This window comes from Rhinolophus sinicus, chromosome 15 (genome assembly GCF_057876585.1).
Source record: "Rhinolophus sinicus isolate RSI-liver-muscle chromosome 15, RSI-T2T, whole genome shotgun sequence".
NCBI lineage: Eukaryota > Metazoa > Chordata > Mammalia > Chiroptera > Rhinolophidae > Rhinolophus > Rhinolophus sinicus.
The window spans coordinates 130,937,761-130,951,435 of NC_142515.1; the positions used below are offsets into that span (position 1 = coordinate 130,937,761).

At 44.0% G+C, this 13,675-nt stretch overlaps 1 protein-coding gene across 5 annotated transcripts in view; it reads left to right on the top strand.

Annotated features, from left to right (window-relative positions):
* PDE5A (phosphodiesterase 5A) overlaps window positions 1-13,675 on the top strand; it is a 109,812-nt gene that overhangs the window by 27,267 nt on the left and 68,870 nt on the right. The gene's annotated exons all lie outside the window — the stretch shown is intronic.

Genomic DNA, 13,675 nt, shown 5'->3' on the forward strand with positions numbered 1-13,675 from the left:
GTGTGGATAAGCTTGAGAACCACCGCCAAGTGTTCTAGCCACACTTTGATGCTTCTACTTGATTATATTCAAATTCTGACGTCTTTCCTTTCTCTTCTCCATCTGGTCCATTACCAAGTACCACTGATTGTTTTCCATTGGAGTGTTTCTCATTTTAGTGCCTTTCTTTGCATTCTTGCTGCCTGCATTGTAATTCAGATCTCAAAATAATGCCTGAATTTGTAGAATATTCTTGTAAGAGGTTTCTATGCTTGTAGTCACTTTCCCTTCCGTCCACCCTGCATAGGCCCTGGGAATTTTCCCAAAACACGGCTTTCTAAATCCGCGCTCCTAAAATGTTAACAGGCATCTGAGTCACGTGGGGATTTCGTTAAAATGCGGATTCTGAATTCAGTAGGTCTGGGTGGGACCAGAGAGCCTTTCTAACAGGTACCAAGTTGATGCCAACGTCCTGGTCTGTAGGTCACATTCGAGTAACAGGATCCTCAGTCAGTCACTTCTCACTAGTCTAATAAGTTCTCAGTGACGTAGAGTTGCTACACGCTTTCTTAAGAGGGGACTTACAGCCTCAGTTACTAAAAACATGAATATGAGATTGATTAATTAATTATGTGAATGAGTAAATAAAATGGAAAAGGCCATGCATGAACTAATAATGATAATGTTTTTGGGTTGCCAAATACAGCAAATGAAAAACATGTCCCGTGCAATATTTGGGACATAGTTATACTACAAAAGTATTTGTTGTTCATCTGAAAATAAATTTGACTGGACATCAGCTATTTTATCAGGAAGCCCTAGTTATGGAGACAGTTTTCAGCTTTCACTTGTTACGTATGCCTTAAAATCTTGGCCCCAAACCAACTTTGTACTGGCCAGGAGACTCAGCCCAAGTCACGCTCTGATTAAACCTCTCTTTTTAAATAATGCAAACGATCTCTCCAAGAGTGGGGGTTGAGGTGACCCTTTGAGAATGTGCACGAGAGTCACCAGGGAAATGAGTGGACGGCCCTTCTGGGAGAGAGCGTCCTCAGGAGTCACGTGTTCTCTCTGGATGAGAACCTGTGGGGATGATTTAGAAACAGCAGCAGAAAACCCAGCTGTGTTGAGGCATAACTTACATACAATACAATTCACCCATTTTAAGTAGACAACGTGATGAGTTTTGACAAATGTGTATGTAGTCATGTAACCACCAGTATAATCAAGATATAGAACATTTGTCACCTTGGATATTTCCCTGTACGCTTCGAAAATGGTCTCCTCTGGCTCTCTCAACCCCCAGCCCCTGACACTCAGCAGTCTGTTTTTGTCACTGTTGTTTTGCCTTTTCCAGGATGTCATATGAATGGAATCCTCCAGTATGTCATCTTGTATATCTGGCTTTCACTTAGCATAACGTTGCTGCATGTGTCAGTACTTTGTTCCCTTCTGTTGCTGAGTGACTTATTCCATGGGATGGATATACCACAATTTGATCATCCCATCCTCAGTTGATAGACATTTGAGTTGTTTCCAGTTTTTCTATTGTGAAAAGAGCCACTGTCGATGTTTGCACACAGGTCACTCTAAGCACATAGTGTTCTCATTTCTCTTGGGTAAATAGGCTTGTCCCTTGAGCAAGCAATACGGGGTTAGGGACGCTGACCCCACACAGTTGAAAATCCACGTATAACTTTTGACTCCCTACAAACCTAACTACTAATAGCCTACTGTTGACCTGAAGGAAGTCTTACAGATAACATAAACAGTCCATTAACACGTATTTTGTATGTTATATATAGTACATACTGTATCCTTACAATAAAGTAAGCTAGAGAAAAGAAAATGTTATTGAGAAAATTATAACGTTCATCTGCAAGTTTTTTCAAATTGTCACAAATCTCCAAAATTTTCTCCAATACATTTATTGAAAACAATCCACATATAAGTAGTTCAAACCGGTGTTGTTCTGGGAGTGGGGATTGCTAGGTCACATGGTAGGTGTATGTTTAATTTTATAAAAAAGGTTCAAGCTCTTTCTGGAAATGGCTGTACCACGTGCACTCTTACCAGCAACTTGAGAGTCCCCGTTGCTTCACATCCTTGCCAACACTTGGAATTATCAGTTCTTAAAATTTTAGCCATTGTAGTGGAGATGATTTAAATTTGGTTACATGAATATATAACCCCACTCTCAGCCAAGGGCCATCTGCTCACTTAGAGATCTGATTAAAGTGGGGTCAGCCACAGGTCCCCAGATTGTGATTGTCCAAAGCCCTCCCTGAGGGTCCTCAAGTTTGTCTGCCCCACGCTCCCACATCCTCTCTGCTGTCTCTGTTTTGCCCTGGGATGACTTGGTATGAAGCCTGCGCTCTTCACTGGTTTCTATATTCATTCATTCACACCAAGCGTTTCGTGAGATAAGAAACCATCAGTAACTTCACTGGAGACTCGGAACTTTTACTGAAGGGAGGATTTCCACACTCAGCTTTTAAACATCTCGCTGACCCTCCTCATTCTCTTTCCAGTCCCCCTGCTCCCTCTCTACCCATAGTGACACCACCCAGTTAGAAATTATTTCCTGTGAGAATTATTTCTTGAAAGAAAAGGAATGAAGACAAATAGTCGGAAGACATATTCTCAGCATGGCTGTTGCAGTATAAAAAACTAATTGGCTGACCAAGAAGCAAGGCCTCTAAGAAGATGCAATATATGCCTTCCAGAGTTATCTTTAAATTTATAGCTGCATAAACACTCAGGGCAGTGTTTGCCTTTATGTACACACGAAAGTACTCTTTCACCAAGCTTTTGAAGTTAAAATGGAGGGTCGCTGTAAGGCTTCTGGGAGTAACGGTTACGGTTTTGGCTCTGGGCTTGCGTCCTATTTTTACCACTTTCTTGGTATTGGCTAATAATTCCTTTGCTCTTCAGTTTTCTCATCTGCAAAATGGAGCTTATAAAAGGATTTAGCTCTGAGGGTTGTGAAGATTAATGCATTTGTGCAAGCAAAGGGCTTAACGTCGTTCCTGGCACACTGGAAGTGACCAGTAAATGTCAGCTGGTATGTTTTAAAAGGAGACAGAACTAACAGAGCTTTTAAGAGAGACAAGAAATGATAAATTTGTATGAACAGGTCATCGGCCACAGACTGATCAGCCAGCTGGGGTCACAAAATAACCAGCACAGTTCCTGACTTAACTGGTCTGTGACCCTCTGACAAACTTGACAGAAAAATGCTTTCACTGTTTTAACGCATAAATGTGTCAAAATGAATTTGGTGTCTTCTCTGTGTTAGTCCAACTGTACTGAGTAAGCCCACACTGACGACAACGAGTTACCAAGGAACCTACAATGAAATGTGCGTATTCACTGCTTACTGATTGTTTACAAGACACCCTGGTACCTTGGAGTGACCCTGGTTTCTTACGGCACAGGTACCAACTCTGAAAAGCTCCTTGAATGGAGCAGTTGAATACTGAATACAAGAGCCTGAACTGTCACAGTCCAGAAAATTCAGGAAGATTTTTAAGATTCAGTAAAATACATAATCTTATTTGCCTGTTCTGCTTGTGCAGTTTTTCAGGAGTTCTTTTCATTAATGTTACGATCTTAAGTGTGGTGGATATAGCAATATCTTTTTCAGAAGTCAGGATCATAGATAGCCCTAAACTTCTGTGACAGAATTTTTTTTTTTTTTTTAATTGTACAGTATAAGTTTGTGCAATTTTCCCCTCTCCCTACTTCCTTCTAAGAGAATGGGGTTAACGGAGAAAGTGGCGCGGGGAGGGGGGAAACCTGGAGAAGCTTGAGAAGGCTAACAGGATTTGTTTTGGAAAGATCAAAGAGCTATTGGTGAGAGAAATGAAGACAAAAAGACAAGAGGTCCAGGGGAGAGGAGAGCTGGCCCCGCTGTGTTTGAAGGGGGGTGAGGACTGGGCAGTGACTGCTGGTCCTGTGGGACCTGTCCTCAGGCCTGGCCTGTACTAATTCACTTAGTCTTCAGCACAACCATAGGAGGGAATGAGTATTTATCCCCACTTTACATGTGAGGAAACAGATGTGGAGCATTTGGGGAACTCACCTGAAGTCACACAACTGAAAACTGGCGAAGCTGAGGTTCACACCTTGAGCAATGTGACTACAGGTCATGATGTGGGAAAGAGGGGATCTCTGTGGATGGTGACCTACTCCACTCCTGACGTGTCTAATGGGGTTCCTTGCGGGAGCGGGGCGTGACGGCGGAAACGAGGACACCTGCTGTGCTGTGCTCTGCCAGCTCTTCAGAATTAAATGTGTAAACCATTCTGCACACAGACGCTTTTTAAAATGAAAAAAAAAAAAGTGAGAGGGCAAGAGGGATCAGAGTCACATCCTCTGTGATGTCCCCAGAGGAATCCATCCAGTGAACAAGAGGAAGTTCTTACCAGGGATAAAAGAGTTACAGGAGCGGGTGTGTGTGCTATAAATCTGGGCCAGTGTGCTCGGGGGAAGAACCATGACACACTCGCGAGCTTAATGAGAAAAAATTTGCAGCAAGTGTGTGACTTTAGGACTGCTGTTAAATGTCCTTCCTACTTAATGCTGGATTGTTTGGACGTGGGCACTTGGGGCAGGTTTTGCTTTTGTCACTTGCATTAGTTATTTGTGTAACCAGACAGTTCTTTTATGTTCAGTAAAGAAGCACAGGGAAAACCAGCTCTTTCCCTAGCTCAGATGACCTATTTCTGAAATGCCCTCCCTGAAGCATTGCTCATTAGGACTCGGAAGAAATGAGTGTCCTTTTTTATTTATTTGGGCTACACCGATTCAGTGGAAGGCAGTGAACATTTCTTATTGATCTGAGCTGCATATTGTATCCGGTGATGTCTTCCAGGCCGGGCTGACACACCTGTTTGGTCTTGGTTGAATGTCAACTCCAGCTATTAAGTAGAAATCTAATTTGGAATCAGAGATCTTTTCTTCCTTCTCTATTTTTATTTTAGCATTTTGATTTTATTTTATTATACTTGATGATATAGTTCTTTGGTGCAAATATAACAGGATTTATGATAAAATTTTTTACAATGTAATAAAGGATCATTTTAGTTAAATATCTAATTATTTATATCTTCCTTTAAAACCCCGAAAATTGTCAAAAAATATCAGCTCATTTTTGTATTTTTGTGAGATAAATACTTGGATGAATCAGAGATTTAATGCCTGCCGGAAATCACAAAATAAAGCATTAATGAAATCATGTGTAATTCCAGCTTTGAGATACAAGAGAAAACGTATTCTAGAATTTAAGCTACATGACTTTATCTGCTCTTTTTAAAATACTCTCCTTCTCCATCCCCTCCCCCTCCCTCAAATTACCTTGTTTGGACAAGTAATTATTGAATCACCGGACTATGTAGAGCGCTGGTCTTGGCAGTGAGGCTATGAAAAACTCCAAGCAAAGAAGATACTCGCTTTGAAATCATTTTCAATTGCAGATGTAGGTCTTTTACACCAAAAATTCAAGAGCAATACAAGGTAACAAGATGCACGTTAAATCAGTTCAATATTCAGCACACAAGGGCTGTGGACTTGGGGAGCTGGAGAAATCACAGAGGAAGGACGAAAGCTGTGGTTTTGCGCAGCAGGGCCCTGCTGTGTTTACCCCACAGCCTGAGAGACACAGCAGGGACCGGCCTCCATGAGCGGGGACAGCGGGTGGATGCTGGCCTGTGATCGAGCTCACGCTCACGGAACCGCTGGGGCCTTCCTTAAATTTGACAAGTAAGCTTGGAACAGATAAATGTTACTTACGGCTTTATATATAACCCTTCAGTTCTAGGTCGGACTAGATGAAATCGTAGCCACAGAAATTAGCAGCGTTTGCTCGCAGACTGTCACTTGATCTCGAGCTGTTTTAGTCTTAAAGAATTGGCCAGCTCTAAAGTGTCCATTGCATGTATTCCCCTGTGATAATTTTTCTTGTAGCTTTGTTTTAGAAACAAAACAAAAGTACTTGCAAAATGTCTGCTTGTTCTGGACTGGATGTCACGATGCTGATGATCTTTTCTCTTTCCTTTCCCACATTGCCCTTTAATAATAAACAAGTGTGCTTTACAAAGAAGACAGTAACCGCTTTCCTAAGGGGGAAGAAAAACACAAAACATGTCTTAAGAGCAGCAGATGACAGACGTTGCTAATAGGTTACATCCCTGAGGCTTTGCTTCTGATCCGGGAGAAGAGGGGAGTGAATGAAAGCTTGAGACTGAAGGTTACGTTAATGGTAACCTATATTTACCCCAGTCTTACTGTGATTGCTCAGAAAATTTGGTTCAGACTGAATGCTGTGTTTTACGCAGTGTGAAGTTTATCTTCATCTTTCAGGGCAACCATTTCAGCGCTTGTTGGGATGCACTGCATTTTTAATAGATCATTTAGACATTTAATTTTCAGAAGTTATACACAGGCCCTGAATAATGATATTAGAGGCCTGGAACCAGTTGCAGATCAGCATAAACAATTGCTTTGTATAACATCTGACCCAGAGCCCCATAATGAGACACTTTGATGGACTTTGAGAATTAAATAATTTCCATGCATTCTTGGGGAGGTAAGGGGGTTGTCAATGAAATTGCTGTTCTTAACAGGTACGTGTACAAACATCTGTGTTCATCTACTACGAGCCAAGATTACATAGGTGAAGTGCTTTATAAACTGTTAAACACTCTGTATTTCTTCTTATTAAATCCTCATGTAAACATCCCCACTTGTTTCTCTTCCACTACAGAGTGCAAATTAATATTCCAGGCTTGAGTCAAGAACAAAAGGTGATGATTATCTTATAAAATTTTTGAGTCACATTTTTTTTTCCGCATCACTTCCTGGCAGTGAAATAGAACGAAAGTGACCCGGTTTAGAATTCCATATCTCTTTGTTTATCACAAATTATATGACAATCATGAGTGCTACCATGTTTCCCCGAAAATAAGGCCTGGTCGGATCAGCTCTGATGTGTCTTTTGGGGCAAAAATTAATATAAGACCCGGTCTTATTTTACTATACTATAAGACCGGGTCTTATCTAATATAACATAAGACCAGGTCTTGTATTAATTTTTGTTCCAAAAGACGCATTAGAGCTGATTGTCAGACTAGGTCTTATTTTCTGGGAAACACGGTATGTTAGTGATCTCTAGCAATCTGACAAATTACCCTAAGCTTAGTGATTTTGAATGACAGACGTTTATCAGGTTCAGGAATTCCGGAGGGCCTGGCAGGCTGGTGGTTCTGGCCCAGGCGCCCTGCAGGGGCCGCACTGGGGATCCGGGCAGGTGTGTGATTCCAGCCCGGGCGTCCCCTTCCGGAGGGCCCAGTCCTTGCTTGTGGGCAGCAGGCCTCAGTTCCTTGCCACATGGGCCTCTCCATCAATAGCTCAGTGTCGTCATCGCGCGGCAGAGAGCGACTAAGGAGGAAGCAGCGGCGCCTGTGTGACCGCGTCTCCAGAGTGGGGCGTCTTCAGTGCACAGTATCCGGCTCCTTGGCGACAGCCATCGAGTCCCGGGGGGCGGGGCATGAGGAGAGGATCGGAGAACGTGCGGAGCTATTTTGAAACCACCAGAAGGACCAAATACACCTTACGGCCTTCTTCTCTTTCCTTCCCAATGGGCAGATGATACAAGAGGAATTCTGGTTATTCAGTAAAAATATTTGAAAATTATGTCTCCATCTTTCATGTACTGGAAAATTGAGCTTCCCCGAGGCGGCGTGCACTGGGTTTACCAGCAGGCCGTGTGCCCTGTGCCAGCCTGGCCTGCGTGACAGGGAGAGCAGGAAGTGGAGAATTGAAGGAGGCAGAGTGAGGAAGAAGAGGGAGGTGCCTGCGTCTCGGGCTGTGGCAAGTGACTGAGGCACTAAAGGGCTTCCCAAATGTTCTGGTGCAAGTTCTGGTCTCCACGAGGCCTCTGTGTGCACTACGTCCTTTGCTTCTTAGCGTCCACAGGAAGTGCCCACTGCAGTGTCCTCACTGTGTCTCTGCTCTGTTGTTTCTGCTCCCAGCCAAGGGTCAGAAGCAGAGGGACGTGTCCAGTGCTTTGGCACCGTGTCTGCTTGTGAACTGGAAGGAGGGAGAAGCCAGGAAACACTTGCTATTGTTTAAAGGGTTGTGGGGCCACAGCATTAAGGGTGAAGAGCTTTCTTTGTTTAATTTCTCACCCAGGGCCACGTAATTTGACAATTGACGGATTTTGATAATTGCATACTTTCAATATTTGTTCACACATGGAGAAGTACCGTGTCTAAACGCAGGGAAGGTGGTAAGGAGGCTTTTGCCATGACCCAGAGTGGAGGTGGACCCAGGCTGAGGCCCAGGGAGCCAGAGGAGTGCGTTTGTTACGTTTCTGTTTGGGAGAGTGAAGGGTTGATTTGATGGAGGAATAAGTAAAAGGAAGGATCTAGAGTACGTTCTCGGGTGTTTAGGTAGGCCACAATAGGGGAGAGTCCCTAAAGTAAAACATGGAACAGAGAGAATTGGTTTGTGGGGATCAGAACAATTAGCTCCTTTTCTGGACGTGTTTTACTGATACTTTCTCCTCTCTCCTCAAACCTCAATGCTGCTTCCCGTCCCCACTTTCAGCTGATGGCCTGGCTTACTAGTTCCATGAAAGCAAAGCCGCTGGAAGAATTCTTCCACAGGAGAACTTCTCCTGTCTCTTTCCCTTGTTCCTGCACCTGACTCCATGTGCTCTGGTTTCCCTTTACTTCTCAGGAGGAACTGTCCACGAAATAGCAAAGGTCAGTCTGGAGCTTATGTACCAGATCTCATCCCATCTCGCCTGCTCACAGACACGGCTCAGTAGCTCCCCCCTCATTTCCAGAATCATCAAGACTTCCGCCTCCACCAGACAGGTTCATCAGCATACAAATTACAGGGTTATTTCTCCCATAAAAAGACAAAAATAAACATCCCCTGGACTGCACACGTCCTTTCACAGGCTGCCCATTGCTCTGCTCACTAGCACAGCAAACCCTGTCCTTGGTTGCGTTTCTATTTCCTCCCATGTCTCTGGAACACCCTCCACCCCGTCCTTCACCCTCACCACTCCTGGGGAGGACCCGTGACTTCTGCTGGGCAAGAGCTAGTGATCGTCTCCAGGTCCTCATCTGCCCGGCCTGGCAGGAGCATGTGACATTGGTGGTGGTCCCTCACACGTTCCTTCAGGATAGATGTGCTCACTTGCTTTCCAGGACCTCAGACTGGCCAGTTCCTGCCAGCTGTCTGATTGCCTCTCTGTCTTCTTGGCTGGTGCCCACTTGTCACAACGGTGCTAAAAATGGCCCAGTCCTGGACCCTCGCCTCTGTTCTGGCTACCCCTCTCCCCCTTAGTGATTTTATCTACGCTCATGGCTCTGAAAACCATTTGAAAACTTATACTGGCACTGTACTGTTTCTTCAGTTAGGCTCATATGTTCAGCTCTCACTTGACTTCCATACTATATGTGTCTTCTTTAATATTAATTAGTGGTTGTACCTGAAAAGCCACCAAACAATTCTTTTATTATGTTAGTCTTTGAAAATGCAAATTCTGGACTGGAATAATGCAATAATAAAATCTAAAGTTTCAAACAATGATTTCAAATATGATTAATGACTGTATTATCTGGCACAGCTGCATGGAGGACACGTCTTTTGTGCTGGTAACACCTCCACCTAGGAATTTGCTAGTGAGACAGACAGATGTCTGCATCTCAGCTTTCGTATGTGACTATCTTTTCAGGCTCATCCACTGGGAGGGAAAAGCACTTAGACAAAGTTACAAAGTTATGTTTTGCCTATGAGAACATAATACACTATATTTCTGTGTGAAGGATTTGTTGACTGTCAACAAATGATAAATGCGCACGCACACATCTTTTTTGCCGGGTCTCTTAGGCTAAATGACGTGGGTATGTAGCTTCTCACAACTGTGATGTGGTTAGCTGGACCAGTGAAGGTGCTCTGAACACTTAGTTCATATTCTCTCAGCCCCTTGGATGCCAACTGTAGATTGTAAATAAGATTCAGCCTACTCAGTGTTTCAATGTGTGAAATTTGCCTTTTGCCACTTTGCTGTATTAGTTCCCTTCTGTTTGCATTAGCAGCACATTCCCCACCCCCACCCCCGTAATTGTGAGGCGCTTTATTAGCACAGCATCTTCCAGGCTGTAGAGACGCGGACCTGTCCTAAGTGCAGGCTGTTCTGGAACAAACTTGATGCTGGTTTCACACAGTCCAAGTCCAACAACAGTTTCCAGGGTGAGCCCGTGCTTTGCAGGCCAGCACCTGGCAGAATTCAGGACACCACCCTGAAAACAAATCTTAGTTATTAAATAGATCCAAGGCTCCCAAGTCATTTTTGGCAACATCATGTGTGAAGGTGGGGAAAACAGTGGTAGAATTATTCTGATACACAGTACAGTTTGTACAGTATATATTCAATATGTAGTTTTTGTGTTGTTGGCATTTTGGACTTACACCCGATTAGGCAGAGAGACAGAGTTTGAAAGAAAGAGTTCCGACTTTGTAGCAAAAACGGTTTGGTCTCGCATGCTGGCTTATGGTCATGATTCCTTGCGCAAGTTTCTTCACCTCTCTGTGCCTTAGGTGACTCTGTAAAGTTTCAGCATGAAGTACAAACACACAGGCTGGCCCTGAGACAAGGAATGAGACAGTGGCCACCGCAGAGCTCTTGACATAGTGAAGGTTCAGAAAGCTGTCCTCTTCCCCCTTAGAGTGTTGCAGGGCCAGACAAATGGAGGAATGGGAAGTCGGGTAACCCCATTTGCCCTGGATGCGCCTGGCCACGGGACACAGCAGGCTCCCTTCTGCTGTGTGACCTTTGCCCCTGGTGGCTTCCGAAGGCCACCTAAGGAGGCTGCTCACAATGGCTTTGTGCTCCCCGTCTCAGGATGGATCTCTGTGTCCCAAGTGATGCAAAGGCCTAATGAAGAAGGTGGCAGGTCTGTGGTTCCAGGTTTGAGATCTTTACCTCCTGCTTACGAGCTGGTGTGGCAGAGAGTTTAGTGTTTGGCAGGGAAGAGGAATGTTTTGTGTGCAAAGGGATAAGAATAAACACTCGGATCAAGAGTTATGCCCAGCATCCCCGTCTGGACGGAACCCAGGCTCAGGTTGGCACCTCTCCCACTGGACATTCCTAGGGCAGGACAGCTACTGACCCTAGCGGCTGGATTTGTCCTGGCCCTGTCTGGGGACATCCATCCTGGCAGAAGCACTGAGCAAAGAGTCAGATCTCAGCCTGCTTCACCGTCACCAAGGCAGCTGGGAGCTGAGCTCACGGACCACCACTTTCATACACCATCAGCAATCACAAATGGACGTTTAAGGCTTTTAAATCCTCTGAAAACCCAGCTAAATTTGACATACGGTGAAATCCACAGATCTGAATGTACACTTTGATGAGTTTTGACAAATGTACGTACACGTGGGTAGCTATCACCCCAGTGAACACAAGAGCCCTTATCACCCCCCTGTCAGTCCCCACCACCCACAGGCAACACTGTTCTGATTTCTGTCACCATCAGTTCATTCTGCTTTTTCCTGAAGAATCTACTTACTTTTGAAACTGCATTACTATGTATTTTTCCCTGAAAAGTAAGACTTTTTATGTTACAGAAGTGGTTCTTGGCTATGAAAACGTGTCATGAGATTTATAATCGAAGTCAAAGAAAACAACTTTCAGTAGTCACTTTGGATTTGTCTTTCTTTCTTAAAATGCTAATTTGGAATTATTCCATTGCTTTTGATGAAAATATGCATTTACAAAATAAGTGTATGTACGGGATTTGAAGACAGCCTCGGATGCGCGGGGAAAGCCTCCTCGTCAGGGTTCCTTTAAAGAATAGTCCTTCAGAGCCTGAGTTTTATACTGGGGCTGGGCTCACTTTTCCCTGGGGGGTAGTGGATCGGAGGGCGTCCAGCTCTGTACATTCTTAAACTACCTATTTCACATTTCTGAACATCAGCCGCCTCTGTGATAGAGGGGCAATAGTAATATCTACCTGAAAAGGCCGTGCCAAGGGTGAAGTGACTTAGCAGATGCAAAGTGCCTGTCACGGACCAGCCCTCCCTTTACCTTGTTAAAATGGCACACTTTTTAGCATCATGACTTTTTTTTGTGTGTGTGTGGGGGGGGCCAGGAATAGATTTATTAGCTATAGTAGAGACACTGGCCGTGGCTCATGTATTTCTGATACCGATTATCTTCAGGGCCCTGCTGTTTGTATCTTGCAACTTGCTAGCGGCTTCTCTTCACTTGGCTGCCTCTTCCTAGCCACACAGGCTGTGGGACTAAACTGAAAAGCATCCACTTCTCCTGTGTTTATACTTGTCCCCCATCCTGGAATATCAATCAACACACTCTTGAGAGAGAGAGAGTAGGTGTAGCGGTGCTTGTACACTGATGGATAAAATGGATCACAACCGAATAAAATCAGTCTTACCAGTCATTTCAGGAAATGCCAAACCTTGATTCTCAAATATGTTAATAAAAGCCAAACAACCCAAAGCAACACGAAAAGGTCAAAATTGGCAAAGATATACACATAGGCAAGACAGAAGAGTTAAACTAAAATAGCCAGTAAAAATTAAAAAGCTGTGCATTGTCTCTAGTAATCCAGAAAATGCAAATTAAAGCAACAGTGAGATACAGGTTTGTGCCCATCAGATTGACACAGACGAAAAGGCCTGACAGTACTGGGTGTGGGTTAGCTGTGAGGTGAACGGGAACTCTTATGCATGGCTGGCAAACTAGAAGTTTCTGTAATCCCTTTAACGGCGTCACAGAGGTGTTCTGTGGGGCACACGTGCGCAGGGAGACCTCTGCAGAAATGATCACTGGGTGTTCGCAATAGCAACAAAAAATTGCATACAACCTGAACATTTGGGGCTCAAATGAACAACATTTGGTATGAAATACAATGGGCCTGGAAAAGAGAAAGTCCAATTCTCTTTTATCTTAATTTAACAAAAAAAAAAAAAAACATCAAGTATTAGCAGTTTGTCGTCTTGGATCAGTGGTTCTCAAAGTGTTTTTTGTCCCTAGACCAACAGCGTTTGGCATCACTTGAGAACTTTTAGTGAAACCCATCCTCAGGCCCCAGCCCAGATCTACTGAATCTAGAACTCTGGTGGTGGGACCAGCAAGCTGTCCCTTTTAACAAGACCTCCCCGCCCCCCGTTCTAGATGACAAAGACATGGGTGTTTACTCTCTTATTCTAGGTGCTTTTCCCTGCTTTTAAAATTAAAACAATCTCAGACCTTTTCTTTCTTACTCTCCCAAAGTTGTTCTAGGCAGTCAATTTCATCTCCATAACTAACGGTTTATTAATTAGGAGCATAGACTTCTTACTACCACATAAAGTTCTCGGACGTGGACAGATACTATCAAGGAAAGAGCAGAGGAAAAAATGGGCAGATTTATTAACTTACTCAAATGTGAATTGTCCAGTAAGTACATCACCCTAAAAAAAAAAAAGGAAATTGATCCCTCGGCCACTCCCACAAACACAGACAACAGAAATCTATCTAGTGTTGAGATCTTCAGAACAACGCAAAGTGCCGATTCTATCAGGAGGCATAAGGTGTAAGCTATGTCCTCCGGAAACAAGCCAGCTGGAGACTCAGGGTGTGAGAGGAGAGGGTGAGGTTCAGGATGAAAAGACC